The following is a 27,820-nucleotide window of genomic DNA, read 5'->3' as shown; positions in this document are numbered from 1 at the left end:
AGACTGGCAGGCTTGGAGCTGGGATAGGCACTGTGGCCAGAGTCAACCCCTTTAAGGGCTCCAGGGATGGAGGAGGGAGAGGAGTGTTCTTGTTTGAGGCTAGAGTGGCCACCAGGGCACCCTGGGAATGCTGGAGGCCCCCTATTTTGATATAAGTGTCTACGCAGCACTTATTTCCAAATAGCTATTTCGAATTTGGCATTATTCCTCATGGAATGAGGTTTACCAAATTCAAAATAAGCCCTCCACTATTTTGAATTAATTTTGAAATAGCGGTTTGGCTGTGTAGACACTAGTAAAGTTATTTCGAAATAACAGCTGTTATTTCAAAATAACTTTGCTGTGTAGACCTACCCTCACAGAAAGAGGGTGTGAACCTTGTGTGAAGAAGTGTCCCTTTTTTACCACTGGAGGAAAGAGGAAGAGAGCTGGAAAGGTAGGTTCTCACATCTCCAAAGTCCTTCCTCGCCTGGTGTTTCCTCTCTCAAACCTTCTGAAAGGGGTGAGGAGCCCAAAAGGTGTTACTAATATAAGTCTTATGAGCATCCAAAAAACTGTTGCCTGTAGTTGAAAGCAAACCAGCCGCAGGCAGCCCTTGTTAATTCTGCTGTTCTCAGTACAGATGCCTCTGTGGCCCCTGAAACAACAAAGGTTTTGTGGGACTTGGCTCTGCATATCTAGATATGAGGCATGTTAAAATTAACAACAGAGAATGCATGGGATGAAGAGATACAGTTGCTCAAATTTCTTTGGTTAAACAGAGTATAGATCTGGAAATTGACATGTCCCGTCAAATAGCAGTTATTGTTAGTAGGATAATTCAGGATTCTTGTGCCTTTAATCAAGGGACATAAATGTCACCAACATTTAGATGTGTTTGCAAAAAAAAAAAAAAAAAAAAGTACTACACCAACGAATCCAGTGTTCACTAACAAAAAATCCTCCTTTGCCAGAGTTTTACATGACTCCTTTTCCCAAAAACTAAGTAACCCTTAGTTGTTCCTCACAATGTTGTGTATCAGAATTACAAAATCTTTGAAAATGCGGTGTTCTACTTAGGTTTTATCTATAGTGGTATCATGAAGCACCATATTAATTAAGAAAAAGTACTTTTTTTTGGGTCCCTTAAACCTAGGAGATATTTTTTCCAAACTATATTAAGGTAGGGAAATGTCGCAAGGATTGTGGTGGTGGAAACTGGTTTGTATGAAATGATGGAGGGGAATTTTATTCTTCGGGCTAACTTCCTACCTTGGTGAATATTTGCTGACAAGAGAGTTAGTTGTATTCAATTATCTGAAATTTGACACTTAATTTTTTTGAATTTACCAGCTACATTTCTGAAGCAATAACCTTTTAGTCAATCTGATTAAGTTTTATGAGGATGCCAGTGTGGTTGGTATAATTGTGTACACATTTCTGGATTGATTAAATAAATGTGTGAAATGCCAAATAATTTTCTTAACTTTTAGGTCAGAATTAGTAGGTAGCAAAAGACTTCTGGATAGCAGCTCTGTTACTGTTTAGCAGATAGGTCCTTTAATTGTCACTGAATTGTGACTTTCAGTACATACAGGGTTAAGTGAAAAGATTGCAGTAATCTAGTGAATATTTTTCCTTGAATGTGCTCATTAGCAGTGGCAAGTCTAGGTATTAGCACATGTCAGTAATTTACATTTCATTGCTGAGTGGCTGCCCTTGTTCAAGAGTTGTTTCTAAGCCTGATGAATATACTTGTATTGGGAATAAACAGAGTAGAAGAATTGAAAGCCAAATACCCTGCCAGGCTTTTCAGTAGGTTCTGAAGTTTCCAGTGGATCACTGATTAGCAATGCATGGAGCAGTAAGAAAATGCAAAGATGCGGTCTACAAAACTTATTACAGATAAGTTATCCCGTTAAACCTTTTTAAAGCTACCTGTACATTCATTGTCACCATATTCTTTCTTGGCAGGCCTCCTCTTACTATGAAAATACAATGTATTAGACAGAGGTGAGCAATGCAGTGTCAGCCATGGTCCTTTGCCCCCTCCTAACTACTAAGCAAAGTCTTATTGTTATGCAGTGAGTCTAAAGAAACAAAAGACCTGATAGGCTTTACAGCTCCCTGGGATCAGATTACCGTGATTTGGATCCTTGTGAATATTTGCTTGGGACTCATTTCTTTCCTTCTGCCTGATTTGGTACTAGCTTGTTCTGGCTTTATTTGAAGACTTGCACAGATCACAAAGTGTAAAAGGAAATGCGCGCACACATGTAAAAACACAGTGTGGTTGGCAGCTGAGGTATGGGGCAGGTTTTAAAAAAAAAAGCTGAGAGTTGTTTTGAGAGATTGAATGTAATACTTTCTTGTGGAAAAAATTTATTTAGATTGGTACTAAAACCAGTCTCCCCAGAAGATTATCCAGAAGTATTCCTGATGGAGTGATAGTTTTACCATTTTTAAATCTTTTTGGCAGTTTACAGAATGCTAATTTAGAACATTTGTATTTTGAAATGCTTTGTAGACAGGATATGCCATGTTTGAGGGATGTAATAATTCTATAAAAACAAATGAATTTAATAATATGTAGCTATGTATGAAGTTACACAGATTATCAAGTATTTTTATTGCAGATGTCATGCTCGAAAAATACTGACACTCTTCTGAATGGTGAAGCTTTGCAAAACAATGTTGACACACTCATGTTCTCTTTAAAAAAAATAAAGGGCTTGAAGTCTGTGATGTGCAGAAACTATTTTAACAGAGGATTTCAAGACAAAATATATTTCATTAATGGAGCAGGGGAAATACAGTGGAAAGTATTTTTAATAATGATGTGGCGTTATAGCCCCCTAACCACAAGGGTTTCAAACTAATTCAAGCATCACAGAGCTGGGAACTTGGGAGTGAGTTTGTTCTATGCCCACATTTCTTGTGTACATTAATGTTGCCAGCACGCCAGTATGCAGACCAGTTAGGTTTAATGAGGCTATTTCTTGCTTGTTTTTCCTTTGTCCAGTCAATTGGGGTCAGCGTCTTTAGTGGTTTTTGTCTCCAAGTATTCTTGCCGAGTATATCTTACAAGCTAATACCCATCTTCTTCATATTTTCCTTCAGCATCTCAAACCACTTTTTTGAGTAGTGGAGGAGTTCTTTGTGGTCTTTGTTCCATTACTACTCACTCTTCTATTCTCTGTGCACTGTATCCCAGATCTTGTTGTTTCACGTGACCCATCCAATTCAGTGAATATGCTTAGCTTTTCAGTGGGGGGCAGCGGATGACACTCTCCTCCCATATTCTCTATAGATATTTTATTATATCATCATGGCATAACTATAATTTATTTTGTAGGTTAAGGCATGTGAGATTGCTGAAAAGGTTATGATTTACTAAATATGATTATCCTGTTTGTATATATCCTATTTGGGAATATTGCCTATGCTTCTATTACAAATATGTTTACACCTGGGGAACGCCCATTAGATTGAATGCAGTCAGTCTAGATGGCTGTCTGGGAAGGATGGTTAGAGAGAACAGAATGTCTTAGAATATGGTAATCTCCTGGTAGCGAGTCATCGTGGTCTCTCACTGACCTGGAAGAGGAAACTCTCTTGGAGACCCCTTGGTGGGTGGTGCCAGAGCTGGTCCCCTCCAGAAGAAGCAGAAAGGCAGGGCTGGAAGTATAAAAGGAAGAGCTCCAAGCTTAGTTGGAGCCCAGCTGCCAAGCAGGCTGGAGGCTTTGCCCAATCTCCCTAGGAGGAAGGCCCCACTGTGCTGCCCTCAGAGGGAGGACTGGGTTAGGCCTCCAGGGCCACTGCTAGGCCCATAGGACTGGCCCAGGCTGCCACGGCCACTACCAGGCCCCGAAGACTGAGCAAGGCCGCAGAGACCACTGCCAGAGCCCAATGATTTGCCAGGACCTCCAGGACCATTGCCAGACCCTGAAGAATGGGCTGGACCACCTGAACCCTTTCCTGAGCCAGACTTGGAGCCCATGGACATGCTGCCAGCACCTTCGTCCCTGGTGGACCCTGCGAAGCCGAGGTGGAGCCAGGTAGGAGCCCAGGGGTAGCCAACCAAAGGTGGGCAGAGGAAATGGAAGTCAGCTGGGTGACATGTTGCAGCCAGGATCCCTGCTGACCTATGACCTGGGTGGCGTATTGCGTCTAGGATCCCTGGCAACCCATGCCAGCTTACACTGCCACTGTTAGGGCCCTGGGCTTGGATGCAGTGGAGCAAGTGTGCCTGCATTCCCTCTGCAAGCCCTCCCCTTGGGTGGCAGTTTCTCCCTGTAGGGAGAAAACCTCTGCACCTGTCAGCTGTCTGCCTACAAGAAGACCCGACCACTGTGCCACCTGCAGACAGGCCTGGGCTTTAAACTGCTTATATGCTTGTTTGCTGCCCTGCCCTGGCCCAGGGCCTGGGCTCATAAACTGCTGCTCAGCTCATGGAAAGTACTGCTCAATTGTTTGTTTGTTGTCCTATCTGAAAAAGGGTGTAGCCTCTATAAACTGCCCCAGACTTCTGCTGCTTGTAGTGAATCAGCATGGCCTCTCGCTGCCTGGAACTATTACATTCGCCCAGAGGAACCTTTTGGGAAGCCTGACTCTGGCCCTACAGAGTCATGTTACCATGTCACCTGGTACTGGACTCCATTATAATACTAGTGTTTTTGCACTAACCGGGCCTGGGAATCAAAGTTCCTGATATATGCTAAAGCTATTTAAGGCAGGGGATTGACATCATAATGCTTTGTTCTTCACTGACTCCCCACCCAAAAAAGAAAACAGCTGAAAGTATCAGGGATGGTCAAGACTATACTGGGTCCTGCCTGAGGGCAGAAGACTAGACTTGATGACCTCTAGAGGTCCCTTCTAGTTCTAGTATTTTATGATTCTATGAGAAACAAAAAATTGAACTAGAGGAGGAAGGGGTGAACTCGGACCACAGGGTTTTCTAGCCTCTGAAAGGAATATTTGGACCTTATGAATCTCTGCAGTCTTTCTAAAACAAAATTTAAGGTAAGAATTTGCTACTTGTAACCATTTTCTTTAGTATACTAAACTTAGATTGCATTTTGGTTTTTTTGGCTAGGTAATCTACTTTGATCTGTTTGCTATTCCTCATAATCACTTCAATTCTGTCTTTTCTACTTAATAAACTTGCTTTTATTTTTTCTAAAACCAGTGTGTGGAATTCATAACTGGGAACAAAAATCTGTTGCATATCTTCCTCCACATTGAGGGAGGAGGTGAATTTCTTGAGCTTATGCTGCTCAGTTCTTTATGAAGCAGAAGATGGTATCATTTTGGGTTTTTCTCCAGGGGAGTTGCATGCCCTAGGAACTGGGAGGTGCTGCTGCTGTACCTTCCCATATAAGGGCTGAAAGAGCAAGCTTGGAGAACTTAGCAACATGTCACAGCATTACAGGGTAAAAAGGGAGCCCGGACTGGCAGATCAGGCGGGCTCAGTGGTTACCATGTCCCAGGTGATATCCTGTGAGGGTGTGGGGAACCTTCGCAGAGGGTTAACTGCATCATGGCTCTTACTGTTGCATTGCTTAACCTGTCAACCTCTCATCTTATCTAACATCCCCCAGAGCATTCTCACTTTGGCAGTGTGAAGTACATTTGTTGTTCTTTTCTCTTCCTCATTGGCCAGCATTCCAACTCATGCTCATGTTTAGCCTAATCCTGATCCTACACATGTGTCTTTTTAGTTTGTTTAATTTAAAACTGACAAAGTTTAATAACTGTGCAGTAAATGTCATTGTAGGCATATTCTATATGTAGGATATGAAATAAAAAAAAATTCAGGTTCTAAAATCAATCATTGTGGAGTTAAGAAATGTCAGAATTAAGGCTGCTCTAAGAATCTTTAATTTGGCTCCATCTTGCCAGTGCATTTTGATAGTTGTTAATCACATGATCACATACAATTTGCTTGCATGGTATCTCTTCATCATTCAGTAGGTCTTCAATATTTATTTTTATCTTCCATGTGCAATGTGTAATCCCATGGCTTGACGCATGCCAGCCAACCCAAAATAGAATACAAAATTATTAATTGCCTAGTGGGTGTTTCTTTGGCACTTATCACAGTATGAGTACTTTATAAATGTTAATGAATTTGCCTTCACATCACTCCTCTGCTCCTGCCATTTCCATTCCTTGCCCCTCTGCAGTCCATTACAGCCTGGCTGCTTCCTCTTTTTTTTTTTTCCTTCTACATGATTGAGATGCTTGCAGCAGGAACCCGAAGAACACCCAAGATACTTTCGTGGGCACTGCCCACTTCTTCATATCTGAAGAAGTGGGCGGTACCCAGGAAAGTTCATTATACCATCTACATGTTTTTTTTAGTCTTTAAAATGCTACCATACTATTTCTTGTGTTTTAAGTTTATCCTGTACAAAATAACTCGGCTACCCCCCTGAAACCGAAGATACTGTTTATGGCCCATCAGCTGTTGAGAGCATCAGTTTCAGAAAGAACTTTTGCTTAATTCCCTGTAGCTTTGGCTTAAGTACGCTTATTACAGAGCATTCTACAGAGAATTTTAACTGTCAGACTTGTAAGAAGTATCTACTGAGCTTGCGCAGATTGAACTTTCAGAGGTAGATTTCTTGGCCAAATTTGGGCATATTTTCACAATAATGGAAAAAAGGCCCATCTTTGACACTAGAATACCAACTTCAGATTTCTTGTTCCAAACTATGGTGGAACTAGATTCCCAGTGAAATAGCTGTAGGGCAGGGGGAAAATGTCACTTTTTCATTCTTGGAAACAGCTGAACCATTTTCGTTGAAGCTTTTCCAAAAGAATTTAGCTCAAGGTAGATGTCTGATTGGGAAAACTTCAATACAAACTGATAAAGTATGGCTGAAGTACAAGCAACAAAAAGAGTCTTCTAATGGGGAGTCAGACAATTTTAACTAGAGTAGGAATTATAATGGGGACCAGTTTCACCTATAATACTGAAACCTATATAAGAAATAAAAAGGTGCCTATGATAATGAATTTGTCATGCTTCAGCCACAAAGTTTTTGTTATATTTCAAATATAAATAAAATGGGTACATTATATAGTAGGTTATTTCTTGTACGTTTTTAAGGGTAGCATTCTTTTTTACCATATTTAGTTACTTTAACTAAACTACACAAAACACTTTTATAGTCATTGCAATGTGTGATAACTTCAGGGTTCAATGCCCCTGTACATTTTTCAAATTATTAGCTTCTTAATGCATACGGCTTTAATTTACCCCCTACTGATATCCTTAAATGGGTTTTCAAGAATTTTGAAAGTGGACGACTATAGTTGTGCTTCAGTGCTGGTCCTGATTGCTGACATAGAATTTCTTAAGTAGCCCCTACAGTTAAAGGGATAGGAGGTTCAAACATCTCCTACGGCAAAAGCTAAAGTTTCTCTTGAAAATAGATTTGAATTTGGTTTCTTAGAGTGTTTTTGCTCTGTTTATTTCTGATGACTTGCCTGTTGCTTTTTTGAATGGCTTTTCCTCAAAAATGTTACTTTAAAAAGTTGAATGCGTTAACTGTGATTGTTCTGATAACTTAAAAAAGTGTAAACCTATTGAAAATGAGCTTTTAAGATTTTATTCAAAGACCATTTATAGCATAAGTCATTTGTCAGCAGTTGTATGAGGCTATGAATATTCCCAGTGACCAAGAAATGAGTACAGACATTGGTCTTAAATCTGTATAAGAAATTTTGCTAAATATTTGCTTAACTAAGTGTCAGAAAGTTACAGAAACATTGATTTTAATTAAAAAATAGTACAGTGAATCATTTTCAGGAGTAAAATGTCAAGTGCTGGATTTTTTCTCATGTAAGTGTATTAAGTTTGTACTCGGTTCCAACCATTTACATTTCCACATTTGTGTTGCAAAGATGTTGGTTTATGCTTGATTTTTGAAGACCTCAGTTATGCTCTTTATCTTTCAGCAAGCTATTGCACTGTTTAATATATTTTGTCAGAGTGAAAATTATTTAAAAATGTTTTGAAATTGAAGTTCTTCTTTGAGGATGTCCCCGTGGGTGCTCCATTGTAGGTGCTGGGCTTGCCCTGGCACTGCAGAACGGAGATTTTTCTGGAGGCAGTACCCAGCCGGACTGTGCATACGCTGTGGCATTCGCGCTTTTTTGCCTGAGTGTGTGGTCTGGCCCCCACCAGTTCCTCTCAACTGCCTCAAGCTGCAGATGGAGGGAACTGCGCTCTTCTTCAACACGCCTTGTTGTGAGATTATCTTCTGCATAGTTCTTTCCTCTTTGTAATATAGTTATTATCCCTCCCGTTCATTTTTTCTCTTAAATTTTTTTTAGAATAATATATATATAGTTAGATACCTTAGAGTTTGACTCTACCCCCCCAACGTTTATACATAGTTATATTAATAATATACAACCCGTTCTCTTTATTTATTTTTTTAAAAAAGGAAGAAACAAAGGAGAAATAAGAAAACTCTAAAAGACCAAAATAATCATTATGCCGTCGTCGCCTGGATAGCCATTCCTCCTGTATCAGATGCCTAGGAGAGGCCCATGTCCCCCAGAAGTGCCTACACTGTACTAAGCTCACTACAAGGGCCAGAAGGGACAGGGAGATGCGGCTGTGAATGATATTATTCAATAAAGCACTTCAACTGCCGCACCCTGCTTCTGCCTCAGAGGATCAGCGCTCAAAGCGCAGGGCTTCGTCTCCCTCAGAAGCTTTGCTCAAGAGATCTCGGGTGTCACCAACCAGATCTTTTCCTGCTGTCTCGCACAGCATAGTCAGCTCTGGAGACAGGCCTAGCACTTCCGGCACAGTGAAATCGTATTAAAAATTACCTGCGGTACTGAAGCTGACGAAATTGGGAGAAATGGCACCATCTGCGGCACTGAGGGTTGCATTGGCTCCGCCTGCACCCAAGCCTCCCACACCGGTGACCAAACCGGCACCAAGAGCATCATCAGCACTGATAGAGACGACATCGGCACTGATTGGCGCTATGGCACCTAAAAACCATGCAGCACCGCTGAGTGCAGCACCGCATCCATCCACGGGAGGCGCCGAGACCCCAGAACCGACAACTCTGAAGCTGCTCCCGTTCACTAGTTTTTTCACCGGCACCATCTCCTTCTCCACTGGCACCGCATTCTCCATCTTATCCCGGTAGCCATCATAGGTCTTCGTATTCTGCAAAATGATTACCATCTCCTTTTCTTGCATCATACCCTGACCACGGGAGACATCGCCATCGCTCCATCTCTCCTGCTTCCTCCAGAGCTTCTTACATCCGCTCTCGCTCTCCGCACTATCCGCACATTCATCATTGGCAGTATACCTAACCTGCTTATTCTGAAATACGCTCACCATTGGACAGACTCTACCACCGTGATGACCTTCACCATCATGACTCTCGCAGCAGATATTCATATCATTACAGATCCAGGTCTCACAGGCGATCTTGCTGTGACTGTGCATCCTTCAGGTGCTCGCCAACTCCGGCTCCCCCTACTCCAACAGGGCAAACTACATCTCCACCTCAACTTCCCTCGGAACCGGAGTATATCCATCTTGAGCAGCGGCCACCAGAGGTGTCTCCTGTTGACTCTTCTTCCCCAGATGAAGCTGTTATCCCTGGGGACGTATCTCCACCAGATGACCTTCAGGAGCTTTTAAAAAGTTTTTGCTATCAGCCAGGAAATACCATTGGAGGAAGTGAAAGACAAGCAACATTGTCTTTTCAAAAATCTCCAACTGCAGCACAGATCAAGACTGGCAATTCCTTTGGATGAGGCCATCCTACAGGTTGCTGAGGAAATTTGGCAAACGCGGGCATTCGCACCACCAACTAACAAGAAAGCTGATAGAAAATACTTCGTCCTCCCAAAAGGAACAGAATTCCTGTTCACCCATCCCCAGCCCAACTACTTAGTTGTGGACATGACCCTCCACAGGTTCAAGACTCCATAATATAAACAGGCAGCATCAGACAGAGATACGAAAAGGTTAGACTTGCTGGGTAGAAAAGTATACACGTCGGCAACACTAATGCTCAGAATTGCCAATTAAACAGCACACCTATCCAACCATGTCTTCGACACATTCTCTAAGTTGACTCCATTGATGGACCATTTACCGGACTCTAAAAGGCCCATTTTAAAATCTGTGTTTCAGGAGGACTATACGTCAGCTAGAGCAGCCCTCCAGATAGCCATGGATGTGGCAGATACAGTGGCCCGTTCTACTGCCACTGCGGTGATCATGTGCAGGGCATCTTACCTTCAGGCAGTGGGAGTCCCCAAAGAACTACAAAATAAGGTTGAGGATTTGCCATTTGACAGAGAAAAGCTGAGAAGACCGACAGCGTATTGCACTCCTCAAAAGACTCCCACAAAACTCTTAGGACATTGGGTATGTATACCCCTCTGTTTAGAAGGCGACGATGCACTCCATACCAGCGAAGATATGATTACCCGTATGTTAGACAGCAGTGGTGGTAGTAACAACAAAGAAATTTTGACCACCAGTGCTTGCGGCAAAGACCTTAACGACATTGAAACATAGGCAACCGTATGCAGACCCCATCAAATAACAAACAGCAGGTCAGGGGCCCCCTTGGTTGGGGGCATGCAAACAGTTTTCTACAGCAGCAACGATCACCACACCCTAATTTTCCACCAACATCTGAAACCATTTTACCATCTATGGGCCAAAATCACTATGGACAAATGGGTGATGGAAATTGTTCAATCAGGTTACACCATCCCCTTCATTGCCATTCCTCCCACCACCCCTCCCACCCCGTCCCTTTTCAAGGACCCATCTCAGAGGCTCTGCTACGCATCGAGGTCAACCATCTGCTCTCACTAGGGGCAACAGAACCAGTCCCGAGCGAATTCGAGGGCAAGGGGTTTTACTCTCACTATTTCTGCACTCAGAAAAGTTAGGAGGATGGCAACCGATACTAGACCTCTGCTACTTGAACAAAATTCCTACAAAAACAACGATTCAGGATGATCACACTAGCTGCTATAATTCCCACGTTAGATCGCGACGACTGGTTTGTGGCCCTCGACCTCCAGGATGCCTACTTTCATGTTTCAATCTATCCGGCACACAGAAGATTCCTACGATTTGTTGTCGGCATGGACCATTACCAGTACAACATCCTGCCATTTGGCCTCTCGCCCGCCCCCAGAGTATTCTCAAAAATCCTGGCGGTAGTTGCAGCCTATCTCCGTCGATGAGGAGTGATTATATTCCCATACCTGGACGAGTGTTTACTCAAGGACCACACTGCTGTCAAAATACTCGATATGATTCGCATCACCAGACAGTCCTTTCACGCCCTCGGACTTCTCGTCAATGAACAAAAGTCCATTTTGCATCCGACTCAAGAACTGGAATTCATAGAGAGCTTGGCTGGATTCAACGACATCCAGGGCATACTCACCTCTGCAGAGATTCAAAGCTATCCAAGAACTCATTCAGATCATCCAAGGCAGCCCCAATGTCCAGCTCATCACTTGCCTGAGATTCATGGTCACATGGCCGCCACCACTTATATGGTATGTTACACTAGGCTACACTTCTGTGCCCTTCAGCATTGGCTGACACTAATGTATAATGGAACCAGACACGATCTTCACAGATCGGTAACTCCAGCACAGTCCGCCCTTCAATCACTTCTCTGGTGGACAAGTTGCAAGAACCTTCTTTCTGGGGTACTGTTTTGTCAATAGCAACCCCAGCACCATATCACAGCTGATGCCTCCCTTCTAGGTTGGGGAGCACATATGGGTATGATCTCGCCACAAGGCCGATAGTCAGCACCAGAGACTCAACTCCATATAAACCTTCTAGAGCTACGAGTAATTTTCAGAGCTTGCAAACACTTCCACGAACATATTCAAGATACGACGGTGTGAATCCTCACAGACAGTGTCACGGCCATGTATTATGTGAACCACTAGGGCGGAGCTTGATCCCTCTCCTTCTGCATGGAATCAATCTGATTTGGGAATTGGTGCATTTGCCACGGAATAACACCTGTGGCATCCTACTTACCTGGAACTACGAATGTCACCGCAGACTTTCTCAGCAGACACTTTGCCATGGAGCACCAGTGGGAACTACATGACACTGTTCTCCACATCCTTTTTCAAGCATAGGGAATTCCGTTAATAGACCTCTTCACGATTTGTTGCAACAGAAAGTGCCACAAATATTGTTCCAGGGCGGGCTTTGGTCCAGGCTCCCTAGGAGATGTATTCCTTACCAACTGGAACAGACCTCTCCTATATGCCTTTCCTCCTACAGTCCTCATCCCCAAAGTTCTGCAGAAAGTAAAGTAAAATGGAGCCAGGATCATATTGATAGCCCCAGCATGGGCGCATCAGCAATGGTTCCCCTTCCTCCATCGCGTGTCATCACGCAGATCGTTTCTCATCAGAAACCTCATGCCTCCCCACGAGAAACAACTCTCCACATGCTCGATGTTCGAAGGGCCCTGGCTCTTTACATAGACCCCACCAAGCCTTTCAGACAGACCAGTCGTTTAATTGTGTCCCTAGCTGAGAGATCTAAAGGACAACCTATATCCTCCCAACGAATTCCCAAGCTCATAACCACCTGTGTAACAGAGGCCTATACTTCTAAGCACATTCCACTCCCAATTCAACCTCGGGCCCATTCTATAAGAGCTAGGCCATCAAAGTAGCCGTTTCTCAAGGGCGTCCCCTTGAAAGATATATGCAGAGCGGCCACGTGGTCCTTACAGGACACTTTCATTAAACATCATGGCATACTTCTGAGGAGGCATTTGGATTCTGCAGTGACATCAGAAGTGCTCTCTACAGGAGATAAATAGGGACTCTGTTTTTTCCCTCCTTCTGGCTTGGCGAGTACTGCTACTCTTCGAGATGGTGTCTCCATGGGTGCTCCAGTATCTGCCCTCCTCCCCGCTTCGGGGTCTGTTCTCTTCTTGTGTCTTATAGATTCTGAGGTGGCCTTGAGGAACTGGCGGGGGCTGGATCGCGCACTCAGGCAAAAGAGAGTGAACGCCATGAGATGCCGAGGCACATGCGTAGTGCAGCTGGGTACTGCTTCCAGAAAAATCTCCGTTCTGCAGTGCCGGAGCAAGCCCAAAACCTATAGTGGAGCATCCACAGGGACTCCATCTCAAAGAACAACAGTTACTGCACTGAGGTGAGTAACTTTACTTTTTTTTCCATAACGGAGCAAAAAAGAACTTTTTCACAATTTTTTTCCTATTTTGTCACAAGCAGTAACACATATACTACTAGTTACATGCTGTTTTCTTCAGGGAAAATGAACATAGCTTTTAATCCTACTCTTAATTAATGAGTCACTTGTACTGAGGGATAAGAGAGTGAGGTCTTTTCCCAGTGAATATGTTCAGTACTTCTATCAGGTTTCCACTAGTCCAGGGATTAGGAGCTCATGATCAAACACCAATATTTGGGAAATAGGGTGTTGGAGAAGAGGCAAATAATGTAGGAAGAAACATATATTTCATTAGATTAGGCTTGGCCCCTGCTACAACTTATGTTTGTTTCATACTAGTGGAAGTTACCTGGTGTTGCTCTGGAAAGTGGAGGAACAAAATTTAGAAAAACAGTAGTTCATTATCATTTTTTGAATGGTAGAAAAGTTGCACTGAGTTCTATAGGGATTAAAATATATACTAAAAAAAGTATAAAACAACCAATTTTACATGGTATCAAAAACTTTATTGTAAACTATATTTTTTGTTTCATTATTCTTAACAAATATGTACAATTTTTTTCTGCTTCCAACTCTTGAACACGCAACATAGAGTTGTCCATGTGAAAAGCAAGATGTCTCCAAATCAATTCCAGCTACTTTAAGTGACTGTCCTTGCACTTTGTCAGTATACGTTGTTGAAATATAAGTTGACAGTTGATATAACTGAGGTGAGGAGCCTTAGGGGAGGGAGGGGGAAGGGAGCTGCGTGCCTGCCACTGGCGCCTGAACCTGTCCTCCGCTTCCTTGTCCCTCTGCCGGCCTTAGTGAGTGACTGGCCCCACCGCTTCCTCTGGGAAGCCACTTCTCCTTGCACTGCCAAGCTCTGTGCAGCCCCAGGAAGAGGTGTCGGTCTCTCATCTCTTCCCTCCCACAGTACCTTAAAACCTTCTCCTGGATAAAAGGTTATCCCATGCAAAGTTTGGTTGCGGTAGCTTTTATAGTGACCAAGTTATTAGTGCACAAACATTCAAACATTCTCCTTTATATATTAGATTATCAACCATACCATACATGAAACTGGTTTCTCATGTGCTGGGTCTAGCTTATGCACATTGGAACAATGACAGTATATCTGTGTTTGAATCTTTTATTCCCATGTGTGAGAGGAGAATTGACATTTGGTCTTTAGAGCATTTGCTGCCGTCTGTCTGTGGACTCACCCTCAATGTGAACCTCTCCATTGCTATGTCTACACTATGTAGCTTTTAGTGACAAGATTGTGATGATACTAGGTTGTAAAATCCTGTTTAATTGGTTAACTGGTTAAACATATTGTATCTAAATTTTGTGTTCAGTTTCTGCTTTATACCTGCGGCTCATTTTTGTGGATATGGATGTAAATGCTGTCAAAGCTGTTCCGAAATCTGGCATTTCATGTGTGGAAGGTATGGGCCCACAAGAGACTTTAAATATCCTGCCACTAAAGACTTCTGTTTAAAAACTTCCCAAGGACTCCCTTAGATTGATATTGCTGCCACCGCTCCAATACAAAAACCCCTTGGACAACCCAGGAAGATGCATTTGGGAATTTATTCCTGTGGGTTACCCTTAGTCTTTTTAACACTCCCTGTGAAGAGAGCTTGAAATAAATTATTTTTTTCTTAATTAACTGGCTTTGCTGTCTTAGGCATGTGCACACAAAACCTCTTGCCTTATAAAACACAGGAATCCACTCCTGTTCTTAAAATCCATTATTTTGGAGGTTGTTATTGAAATCCATTATCTATGGAGTCAGTATTAGTGTATTAGATGACTTTTTATTGACAAAACAAAGAAAACATACTTGGGTGAAATATTATTTGGTTGCAAGGTGTTTCAGAGCAACTGGGAGAAGGAAGATAATGTCACAGTATTGCTTTTCTGGGTTTCAGTTTGGACAGTTACTGTGTAATGCGGGTAGTTACATGTGCTCAGCACAGAGAAGTCCAACAAACCTAAAAATAAAGAAAATAACTTGATCTCATCTGACTAAACATTCCCTGTTTTACAGTAATTCCTCACTTAACATGTACCCGCTTAACACGTTTTTTATGATAGCGTGATTTTTTTGGGGAACATTTTTCAAACAACATGACCCCGTACCTGCAATAACACGATTTCCCCTAGGGCTGGCCAGTGGCTGCAGCTTCGCGAGGCTTCCCCTGCCTCTCTGCTAAGCGGCAGAGGTTTGCCACTCGCAGCGCTGTTCTCCGGTGACCCCCTCTGGCCGGACGCAAGGCACATGGCCAGAGGGGGTCACCGGGGAACGGCACGGTGACCGGCAAACCTCTGCCACTTTGTAAGGAGGCAGAGGAAGCCTTGCGCAGCTGCCCGCGACAGGCCAGCTGAGGAAACCGAGCTGCCGGCTGCAAGACCCCCTTCCCTGTCCTCCCCTTCCCTTCCCCAGAGCCAAACACCTCCCCAGCCCCTTTCTCCCCCAACCTTATGTCCTGGTCCCAGCTGCTAACAAGTGCAAGCTAGAGCCGCAAGCGCAAATGCAACCCCCACCTTTTCCATTTTTTTCAGTGTGAAAATTGACTCCACATAACACGTTTTCACTTAACACGAACATTTTCAGAAATGCATCTATAGTGTTAAATGGGGAATTACTGTATTCACATACTTTTTGCTAAGATTTAGTCCTTCCCATGGCATGGATTTGCTAGATACTCTGTGCCCTGCTCCCTGGTTCAATTCATGTCTCTCAAGCTCTCCTGTGGTCACACACAGACTGGAACAGGAAGGTCACTGCTTCTAATTAAAAAACCCACACTTTTCATTGGTTCTCTTGGCTTCCTGCCAACTCACTTCCTGCTTCCCTAGAATTTCTGGAGACTGTCTAAAACCCACTGTCCATTGTTTTAACCTTTACAGGCAATTTAATTAACTGAATGGCTGGAGTGTCCAGAAAAGGATATTAGCCCTTTCAGTCATCACAGATGCAGATACAAATTTTGTATCCAGAACCCTCCAAATGCGTGGCTATCTGTGTGATATTCACACCCGTGATATCTGCATCCATGAATGTCAGTGTGGATATCCATGGCTCATTTTGTTGGATACAGATGCAAATTTTATATCCATGTAGGACACTACCCATTATGCTAGGTGCTGTACACATAATTTAAGAATGATCTGTGCTGTTTTACTTCAGATTCTGTTAATATCTGAAAAAAGAGGAGCAAATAGAAAACCAAATATGGCTCTTTTGTCTTTCCCAAAATACACACAGCTTTTAAAATTAAAATGAAAACTTAATTTAAAAATTTAAAAACGTGTAATTACTCATGTCAAGAAGATTTGTTTTTGTTTTGGTCAATTTCACTTAACTGTTCATTTTAACAATCATCCATCTTCTCTGCTCATTGATTGGCGTGCATATTCTCTTTTTATTTGATTGGTCAAGAAATCTTTACATCATCATATGTGATGGTGAACTCTGGAATCCCCAGCAGTAAAAATGGTAAAGAAAAAGAGATGACGAGTACCAAAGTTTTCAAAAGGCATGGACAGACTTGTATGCATTTGTGGATAGGTCTAGATCACCAGTGTTCTCTCTCTCTCTCTCTTTCTCTCTCTCTCTCTCTCTCTCTCTCACACACACACACACACACACACACACACACACACACACACACACACACACACACACACACACACACAATGAATTTAATAACAAAACATGCAGCATTTGCTATAAAATACCCTGAGGGTGATGCTCCAAAAAAAGCCTTTAAGGAGCTGCAGCGAAAAATGAACATTGACCAAAATAGCCTGCTGGTATGGTCAAAAAAAGGTGGGAGCTTAAATTCCACATTTTTTGCAGTCTCATACAGCATTATTCAGAAGGGGAAGCCTTTCACGGATGGTGATTACATGAAGAGATTGTATGCTAAAAATTGGACATGAACTGTTTGAAGAGTTTCACAAAAAGGACAATATCTTACAGAAAATTCAATATATGCCATTGGCAAAAAGAGTTCATGACAGTGCTGTGAAAATGGGCCATTGAATTGACAAGGAAAAAATGCAGTATTTGAGAACAGCTACTTTTTGTTTGCTTTGCACAAGACAACCGACATGTGACGTTAATCAGTTGTGTATTCTGGGATGATCTATTTGTGGAAATGCTGTGAAAGAAGAAATGATTTAGGCTATGTCTACACTGCAGGGTTTTTCCGGGATACTGGAGGTATCCTGGAAAAACTCCGCCACGTCCAGGGAACGCGTCTGCTCTTCTGACATTCTTTGAGTTGCTCTTTTGGAAGCCCTGTAAACCTCGTTTCACGAGGAAGAAGGGCTCTTCTGAAAGATGAGGTTTTTCCAAAATTTGGCCCTGTGTAGATGAGAAAAATTTTGGAAAAGCCTCTTCTGAAAAAACAATCGGAAAAAGGTACTGTAAATTAGTGAATATATCACGTATCCAAGTATAACATGCATTCATGTATTACCCGCAGTTTTTCTATTTTATGTAAAAAATATATTAGAATACCTGTGGATGTACATAACCCGCAGATTTTTGTAAAGAACAATAAACGACCAAAATCTGTGTTGGCTTCTTTTCATTAGATATAAACATATAATAGAATAGTAGGGTATGGTGAATCATCCTTTCTATTTATGGTACCATTGAAACCCTAGACTGTCTACGGTACTGTAATCGTCCCGACTTTGAAGTTGTTGGCATTCGCCAGTACAGCTATTGCTTGCATGAATGGCAAAATTATACTGGTTTTGCCTGTCTATGAACATATTATCACAGAACAAAGCCGTGATAACAACTATCGTATTGAAGAGGCTTCTGCTGCCTTCATAAAAGAATCTGGTGGTCTTTAATGTGGTTGCCACTTGCCAGCAATAAACATTGAAGATTATGACGTCATGCAGCCTGATGATACTGGGTCTTGGTATACTGGTAATGAACCGCGGCTGAGGCCACTGAGCTATAAAAAGCAATAAGCACTATCCTATTACTGGTATAGAAGACCTACGCCAACCACAAAGTTTTAAAACTTTTTCAGTTTAAACAAATATAGTCCAAGAAAATATTTTTAAATGCCTAAGCGCAAATCATATACAGCCAATTTTAAACAATCTTCTGTTAAATATGCAAAAGAAAATGGCAATAGAGTAGCAGGCAGAAAATTTTCCATTAAAGAAAAGTCTGTTCGCGAGTGGAGAAAAGAAGAAGCGGAGATTGAGAAATTAAATCCTCACAAAAGAGCGTGCTGAGGAAATAAACCAAGTGGCCAAATCTAGAAAAAAATCTCAAAGTGGGTTCTTGCACAGAGAGAGAGCCAACGTGCGGTGTCAACAGAAGTCATAAAGCTCAAGGCTCGATTTATGGCTATGGAGATGAAAATCAATGTTTTTCATGGAGGCTCAGGTAACTGGATTTATAAATTTGAGACAAAACAACCTTTCAGTTCGAGCACGGACAACTGTTGGGCAACAGCTTCCTGATGAGTGGGAGAAGAAGATGGATGATTTCAAAGATTTTGTCCATAAAGAAATTAACTAGCTGGGCCTATTACTTCAACATGATACAGGTAATATGAGTAAAAATCAAATTGCATAACACACGGACATATACACCCCGTGGGGGGTGAGGGTGCATGGTAGGGAAAAACTTGGACAACCTGTGGGCTATATTCACTAATTAAAAGTACGCAAATTGCGAAGCACAATTTGCGTATCTTTTTCCAGGAAAAAAAAAGGGTAGTGTAGACATAGCCTGAGATATTACCAATGAAAAATCAAACAAGGGTTTAAAGGCATCCTTAAAGTTGTGATGAACTTACTAAATGACAAAAGTAAAGTTGGACAAGTTTGTGTCTCTGTATTCAGACAGTGCACTAGCATGGTTGGCAAATACAGGGGATTCCTTACTCTTGTCAGAACAGCTGAACCACCCGCTTTTGAACTTTCATTGCATTGTGAATCAGGAGGCACTCTGTGTGCAATCTTGTGGAACCGAACTCAGAAATGTAATAGGACTGGTCATTTGCATTGTCAATTGGATTCTTGCCAGAGCCCTTAATCACTGTCAATTTCAGTCACTGCTCAAGGAAGTAGATTCTGAATACCTTGATCTATTAACGTATAATGTTCGCTGGTTTTCGCATGGCAAATTGTCTCATTTTGCTGCCTGCATTAATGAGTTTAAGCCATTTTTAGATATGAAGGGTGTCAAACACACCGAGTTTTCAGACTGTGACTTGTTGCTCAAGTTTTACTATCTCGTTGTCATTACCAATCATTTGAATGAGTTGAACTTTTAAGCTACAAGGGCAAGGAAATATAGTCCTGACTTTGCAGCAGGCAGTGTTTGGATTTGAGTCAAAATTGACTGTCTTCATCAAAGATAGTGAGATGGGAAGACTGGCACATTTGAAAAGATTACGAATCTTTCATGATTCGTATCAGAGAAAGAATTCAAGTAACTGCCTTGATTTGTAGCAGCTTGCCAGCTTTGTTTCTGAGCTCCTGATGGCATTCAAGTCTTGTTTTGTTGGCTTTTGCAAGTACAGTGCCCTGTTTAAATTAATGATTCATCCACATAAAGCAGTGGTCCCCAACCTTTCGTGGCTGCTGGGTGCCCAGGGGCGGGGCTGCTCACATGCTGCGCTTCGGGGTTGGGGCTACTCATGTGCCATGTGCCCGGGTGTAGGGGCTGCCCACGTGCCCTGAGCCCAGGGACGGTACCGTGCATGTGCCGTGCGCCCGGGGCAGAGGCTGCCCATGCGCCTGGGGCCAGTACTGCGCATGTGCCGTGCGCCGGGCGTAGGGGCCACCCACGCACCTTGAGCCTAGGGCCAGCACCTCACATGTGCCGCGCACCCAGGGCAGGGGCTGCCCACACGCCCTGGGCTGGCACCACTCATGTGCTGCGCGCCCAGGGCAGGGGCTGCCCACGTGCCCTGTGCCGGCACCATGCATGTACTGTGCACCCGGGGCAGGAGCCGCCCATGCACCACGCGCCTGGGGCCAGCACCACACATGTGCTGTGTGCCAGGGACGGGACCAGCCCAGATGTTTCGGCGGGCGCACATAAATGTCCCAGCGGGCATCACGTTGGGGACAACTGACATAAAGCGTCCATTGAAGAACTAGATTTGACATTCATTCCAGGGATCTCAGTCAGCAATTTGGAAATGGAAATGGCAGATTTCAAGGAGTTGAATATCTGGGTGGAAAAATTTGTCAAGCTGAATTCTGATTTGGAGCACAATGATTGGAGCTCCAAATGATACTACACCATGCAGAATGTGTGTTTGGCCTTACTTTCACTGTTTGGCTCCACCTATATGCGTGAACAGGCTTTCTCTCATTTGAATCTCATCAAAGGTAGTTTGCGCTTAAGACTGTCAGACAAGAGCCTGAATACATGCATGAAGCTGAATTTGATCAGTCATGATGTAAACTTCAAAGAAATGTGCAAAAAGATGTAGCAGCAGAAGTCCCATTAAATAAAGTCGTTGAGTACAATGTTTCATTTATACTGTTATTAATCAGCACTTCAATTATCAATAATATTAAGTTGCATATTTTCAGTCATGCAAATGGGCATTCTTATACTGGCTCTTTGTTGACCACTTGTTCTGAATTTTGATGTAGCTTGGCTTTTTGGTTTGAAAAGGTTGCCAATCCCTGCTCTAGGTTAAAAAATGTTCAGAACGTTGGTGTAGATTGGGAAACACAAATAGTCCTTTGTAGTAAGCCAGCTCTACTTATACTGCTGATTTGCAACTCAGCTTTGTGCTTGGGCAAAGGCAATACCAGAGAGTGTGGAACATTTTTTTTTCCTGAGGGGAAGGGGCAGGGCGCAGTGGCAGCCAACTTTGAAATGTACAGGAGTTCCCGCTGGGGCTCTTGTATATTTCAAAGAGGAAGTACCGCAAGGCGCCTGGGGCCAGCGGGGGACTCTGTCCCACGATGGCCCCAGGCTACATGAAGGCGTTCCTCTTTGAAATGAACAAGCACGCCACATGGAGCTCTGGGCTAGTGAGGAGTCCACCACTGACCACAAGCTCCATGAGGTGCTTCCAGCAGGGACTCTTGTACATTTGAAAGTGGAAGTGGTCGCATGGAACCTGGGGACAGTGGGACTCCCTGCTGGTCCCGGGCTTCATGCAGGGTTTCAGTCTTTGAAATGCAGAAGAGCCTCTGCTGGGGCTCTTGTACTTTTCAAAGGCAGAACACGGAAGTCCTTATCGACTAATCGAATAGCTGATGGAAATCCCATCAACTATTGGATTATTTAATTGAGATTTAACATCCCATATTTGTTCCAGACAGAAGTTAGTGATTTCCTTATGTTCACATATTTTTCCAATATTATAAAGAACTTTTTGTTAGATCATCCAAAATAAGTGTTAACTCACTTTTAAGATACCACCTCTGATTAATAACGTTCTTTTCTGGAAAATGTGGAGAAGATTTTCCCCTTGACATTCTTGAATTAGTTCATTGAATGTTCCCCTTGAATTAGTTCATTGTGCACAGTTGGTCATACCATTTCTTTTTTAATTTTGTTCTAATGTCTTTTTAGTTTTTCTCTGCAGCATGACATTCAATCAGTTTACAGAGGGCAGAGACTGTCATGAACACACAATCTGTTTTTATTCTTGTATTTGTTTCGACGTTTTGCACATTATATGCTATTTATAGTTTAACTCATGAATACAGCCATTCATGTAATGACTCATTTTAAAAAATTGAATATATGCCATTTTACTCAGAGTTCACTGTAGTTAACAAAATATTCTGTTAGCAGTAGAAGACAGCTAGTAGCAATACCAATTTAATAAAGGTTACCCAACATTTTCTGTTAGAAATGTCTGTTTCCAGTTTCTTATAATTTTGTCATACTTCAACCCTTTGGGCTCTCTCTTTTTTTTAATGTTTGCCCTGTCTCAGGGCTTTCTGTAAAGTTTCAACGAAAACCATAGTCTCATAGAATACTAGAACTGGAAGGGACATCAAGAGATCAAGTCCAGTGCCCTGCCCTCACGGCAGGACCAAGCACCTTCAAGATCATCTCTGGTACATGTCTATCCAACCTGCTCTTAAATATCTCCAGTGATGGAGATGCCACAACTGTCCCCAGCAATTTATTCCAGTGTCTAACCACAGTGACAGGAAGATTTTTCTAATGTCCAACCTAAACCTTCCTTGCTGCAATTTAAGCTCATTGCTCCTTGTCCTATCATCAGAGGCCAAGGAAAACAATTTTTCTTCCTCCTCTTTGTAACATCCTTTTTACCTGCTATCATGTCCCCTCTAGGTAGGTCCTCTCTTTTCTAAACTTAACAAGCCTAGTTCTTTGAGTCTTCCCTCATAGCTCATGAATTCTAGACTTTTAATAATTTTTGTTGCACTCTCTAGACCTTCTCCATTTTCTCCACATCTTTCTTGAAATGTGGTGTCCAGAATGAGACACAATGCACCAATCAAGACCTAATCTGTGCAGAAGAGTGGAAGAATTATTTCTCCTGTCTTGCTTTGCAGAGAGGCGGGGGAAGCCCCTCGCAGCCACTGGGGATGGGCCAGCTGGGGAAACCCAGCTGCCGGCCTGCAAGCGTGGACGGAGGAGAGGAGGCAAGGCGTCAGGCAAGGGGGAGTCAGCAGGGAACGGTGCAGCGAGTGGCGAACCCTCCACTGCTTTGCAAGGAGGTGGGGGAAGCCCCGTGCAGCCTCCGGCAATGGGCTGTCTGGGGAAATCATGTTATTCCGGGGACGGTCTTGTAATTCAAAAAAGTTCCCTAAAAAAAATCATGCTACTGTGAAAACTTGTTAAGCGGGCATGTGTTAAATGAAGAATTACTGTATTCTCTTCTGATCCTTATTGTGGAAGAGGTTTTTGGGAAAAAAACCAGTGTAGACAGGGCCATTTTTCATAGAAAACCCCTTTTGTACAAGATTCTGTAAACCTCATTTTTTGAGGAATAAGGGGTCTTGTGCAAAAGGTTTTTTTTCCCCCAAAAATGGCCCTGTCTACACTGTATTTTTTTCCACAAAAACCTCTTCCACAAAAAGGATCGGAAGAGAGTATGCAAATGAGAGTGTGAGATTTGCAAATGAGCACGTCATTTGCATTTCCTCTTCCGCAAAAAACAAGCAGTGTAGACGTAGCCTTGGTGATTACCTGTTCTGTTCACTCATTCTGGGGCACCTAGCATTGGCCAGTGTCAGAAGATCAGATACTGGACTAGATGGACCTTTGCTCTGATCCAGTATGACCATTCTTATGTTCACAAAGTGACACCTCCAAATTGTGTGTGTGTGTGTGTGTGTGTGTGTGTGTGTGTGTGTGTGTGTGTGTGTGGGCGGTGGGGGGGGGGGGGGGGGAGATTCAGCAGCAGTAGTATGACCTTTGTTTGCTTGGTAGCGACCCAGCGGGAGATAGTGGTGAGTTCTAATTCAAGCTATCATGGCCATGCAAAGTGCATCACAGACCATGGAATCTGATCTTTTGTGTGCTTTTACCCTATGCTATTCAGATTTCACTGAGGAGACCAGTGTTTCTCAAATTGGGGCTAATGACCATAAAGATAGTTGCAGGGTTATTTTAAGGGTGTGGGGAATGACAATAATTGCGCTTTCAGGGTATGTCTACACAGCAAAGTTATTTTGAAATAACTTTTCTAGCGTCTACACAGCCAAACCGCTATTTTGAAATAAATTCGAAATAGCAGATCGCTTATTTTGAATTTGGTAGACCTCATTCTATGAGGAATAACGGCAAATTCGAAATAGCTATTTCCAGGGCTCGCTAAGCCGCGGCGAACTCTGCTTGTCTGCCGCACGGTTCAGCACTCTGCGCATGTGCAGACCGCGCTGCACATGCACTGATCGTGCTGCAGCACCGTGCCGGGCTATAATCTACTCGCCTGTGGCTATTTCGAAGTAAGTGCTATATAGACACTTATTTCAAAATAGGGGGCCTCCAACCTTCCCACAGTGCCCTAGTGGTCGCTCCAGCCTCAACCAAGAACACTCCACTCCCTCCGCCCCTCCCCAGAGCCCTTAAAGGGATTGACTCTGGCCATAGTGCCTATGCCAGCTCCAAGCCTGCCAGCCTGGAGCCAGCAGTCACTGCCCCTGACCCAGTGACCCCAAAACATGAACCAGCAAGCGACTGGCAACTAGCCCTCCACCGCTCCGCAGGAATCTGCCAGTTCCCAGGAGCCTGCCAGGTCCCGGAGAAGGCGGGCGCCTTCCTGGTCCAAGGTAAAGATCATGGACCTTATTCAGGTTTAGGGGGGATGCCCCCAATGTCCATGATCTCCGCACTAGATGGAGGAACGTGGCCATCTATGGGAGGATAGCTGCCAGCCTGGCCACCAAAGGCCACATGGGAACCAAGGAGCAGGTTTGCATGAAAATCAAGTTGGTCGGTGAGACCCCCACCTCTGAGCCCTGAGCCTCCCCCTTGTTTTCCCCTTCCAGCTCCCTCCTCCCAGGTTTCCCCCTCCCCTCTCCCATCTTCTCTTCTCCCCTCTCCAACCTTCTTTCCCCAGTCTCACCAGAATTCCATTCCCTCCCCCACCCTCCCAGTTTTGTTAAATAAAGAGAGTTTGTGTTCATGAAAATGTGTATTTGATTTGACATCAGGAAGGGGGGTTAGGGAGGGGTAAGTGGAAGGACATGAGGGAGGAATGAGGCACAAGCCTCCAGTGGGGCAGACTAGGGATGCTCTTAGTGCTCCTCAGGGTAGAAACTCTCCCGCAGGGCCTCCTGGATACCGACAGCTTCCCAATGGACCTCCTGGATGGCAGCCTGCAGAAAGTGAAGCCAGGCTCGCAGCAACACGTCCAAGAGAAGCAACAGAGTGCCATGGGGTGCAGAGTGCTGTGGTGTCCCGAGTGAGGTCAACCAGAGCACGCAGAGACAAAAAGCTTTGCTGTCCCTCATCGGGGTAGACAAGCAAGCAGGGAAACCTGAGAACTGGATGTCTGGGGAGGTCCCTTTAAGCACAGACCTCAGATAGCCTCAGGCAGCTGCCTCACACAGTAAGTCCTGACCGGTGCCCTGCCGGAACTGGTTCTGGCCAGCCTTAAATGCGATTCAGCGTCCACTCAGTGTGGGCACGCTATTTCAAAATAGCAAAATGTGCTATTTCAAAATGCATTTTGTGTGTAGATACTTTATTTTGAAATAACACTGTAGTATAGACATACCCTCAGAGCTGGGTGGCCATAGTGCAGGTGCTGTGGGTCAGGCGTCCAGCTCTGAAGAACATGTACTGCCAACAGCAGTGCAGAAGTGAGGAGAGTAGTACTGCAGCCACCCCTGAAATAAACACGTAACCCTGACACAATTCTTTTTTAGGGGATCAGGAACCTTACAGTAATAACACTGTAAAATTTCAGATTTAAACAATTGAAATAATGAAGTTTACAATTTAAAAAACCCTGTTTCAGGTTGAAAACTCTGGATCAGGGAAGTCTAATCTGTATTATGAAATTGACTATAATGATGAGTTATCATGATACCATGAGTTTTCACGTGCTATTTGTGTCCCTTAATATTGAGGAATTCCTCATGCCGTCTTCCTTAGGAAACAGGTGAATATTCTTCATGTGTGTTATGGCTGGGGTAACTGAGCAGTTGCTTAGGTCAGTTGTAGTCTCAGCTCTACCAGAACTCTGTTCTGTGTTTCAAGTCTGTCTCTTGTTGATCTAGTCACACTGCCTTTCAGAATGAATGTACTGAATCTACATCAGGCCTGGACAAAACACTTTCCACGGGTCAGATCTGGCCCACCGAGCCACCTTCTTGCCCAACTGATCTGGCCCACCGAGTTCCAGACCTTCTTGCCCCACCCCTTCACGCCACCCAGAAAAGCAGCTGCCGGGCCATTTGTTTTTCACAAACTATGAGCAGGGGGCAGGATGGAGTGGTGCTTCATGGCTTCTCCCACCCACAGCACAATCCCATTGGCCAGTTTCTGGCCAATGGGAGCTGCCTGTTTCAAGAACAGGCAGCACGTGATGCACCTCTCTTTTCAGACTCTGCAACTTGTGTGCGGGTGGGGAAGGCTCCTGCCTGAAATACATGCTGATGGAAAGCTGCTGGTGGAAAGTCTCGGGTAAATCTCCCAACCAGTGTCTGCCTCTGGCACCCCAGCCCCTCCCCTTCCTCCCAGCCCTCTGCCCCCCAACTCGTGCCCCCCATGCCCCACATAAGCCAAATCCTTTGCCCCCCTCATAAGCCCGTAAGACCCAGCACCCCAATCCCTTGCTGTAGGTCACAAACCAAACCCCTGCACCTCAATCCCCTGCCCTGGGTCACAACTCCCTCGTGGCCTGGGTCACTACCTAGACCCCTTTTCCCCAGTCCCCTACCCCAGGTCACAACTGCCTCCTTCATCCCAAACTCCCGCCCAGACCTCTCAAGCCCTTCTGCACCCCAAACCCTTACCTCAACCTTACTTCTGCACCTAGCCTCCATCGCAGATCCCTCATCTCCTCTATTAATATCATGGAAGAGTGTGGCCCTCAACCACTTTCTAAAATATTGGAGTGGCCCCCCATCAAAAATATTGCTCACCCCGATCAACATGATAGTTCATGCTGTTTGTAATGCCTGGCCTACATTGCCTTTAGTAACCCAGAAGGGAAGCCAAAATTCCCAGTGATCCACATTCCTTTGCTGTCCAGTAAATAATTGTATAAACCTGTGGTGTCCAACAAATTCTGAAGCAGTAGCCACTATAGTGGGTTCCCTACCTCTGTACTAGAGCAGTGTTTCTCAACCTTTTTTTTAATAAAGTACCCCCTTTAAAAAAAATTATAAGTACCCCCAGTACCTACAGTTTTCAGACACACATTTTTTTTTCTACCATTGCTACACATTTGTTTAAACAACTTAATCGTAGCTGGGTGGGTGATGAAATTTTTGAGTGTAAAAAGTACAAAAATCATAAAGCACTGTAAAACTTAAAACAAAAATTCAGTTTTCTCCAAATTTTAGTTGTATTAATGTACTACCCCCCCAGACTTTTCTTGAGTACCCCTAAGGGTACTCGTACCACTGGCTGAAAAACACTGTACTAGAGTAACAGTCTACTTACTGCTGTGAGTTATTCCATTAACTGGTGGGGTCTGCGATGTGGTTATAAAATCTGCTGCTAAACTCTGGGGGGCTCTGTAATAATACAATTCCTATTTTTTTGCAGTTTGTTTTTCTAAAAATAAAGGAATGACATAAAACTACATAGGATCTACTGTGCTAAAAGAATGTGAGGCTTGCAAAATCAAGTAATCAAAAGGAAATGTCAAGATTAAGGTTGCCTGTATAGTCTTCATTCAGCGCTTTGTGCATAGTGCATTATAATTTTTTCTTTAATAGTGTTACTACTGTTGTTTAATCACATACTGTTTGTTTGCACAATCCCAATCTCATTCCGTGTATTAAGTAGGCAAAGAGTAAGGCAGATGTTTGCAAGAAGATAAGGGGTTGTAATAGGTGCGGTGTAAAAGGTGCAGTAATATGTTTCATTGGGGCCCAAGAGAGCCAGATTCTATCCTCAGCTGTCACAAACTTTCTGTGGCCATA

At 43.6% G+C, this 27,820-nt stretch overlaps 1 protein-coding gene across 3 annotated transcripts in view; it reads left to right on the top strand.

Moving 5' to 3' along the window:
- Positions 1 to 27,820, top strand: part of PCCA (propionyl-CoA carboxylase subunit alpha) — a 476,944-nt gene that overhangs the window by 109,605 nt on the left and 339,519 nt on the right. Inside the window, exon 1 of one of the 3 annotated variants that reach the window (XM_075918752.1) lies at positions 12,986 to 13,198. The exons of the other annotated variants lie outside the window; for them this stretch is intronic. The gene's annotated coding sequence lies outside the window, so the exon portion shown is untranslated. Of the gene's footprint in view, positions 1 to 12,985; positions 13,199 to 27,820 lie in introns of those variants that run through there. 3 annotated transcript variants of the gene reach the window in all.

The sequence above is a fragment of the Pelodiscus sinensis genome, chromosome 1 (assembly GCF_049634645.1).
Source record: "Pelodiscus sinensis isolate JC-2024 chromosome 1, ASM4963464v1, whole genome shotgun sequence".
NCBI classification, from domain to species: domain Eukaryota; kingdom Metazoa; phylum Chordata; order Testudines; family Trionychidae; genus Pelodiscus; species Pelodiscus sinensis.
This window is presented reverse-complemented; position numbering and strand designations above follow the sequence as displayed.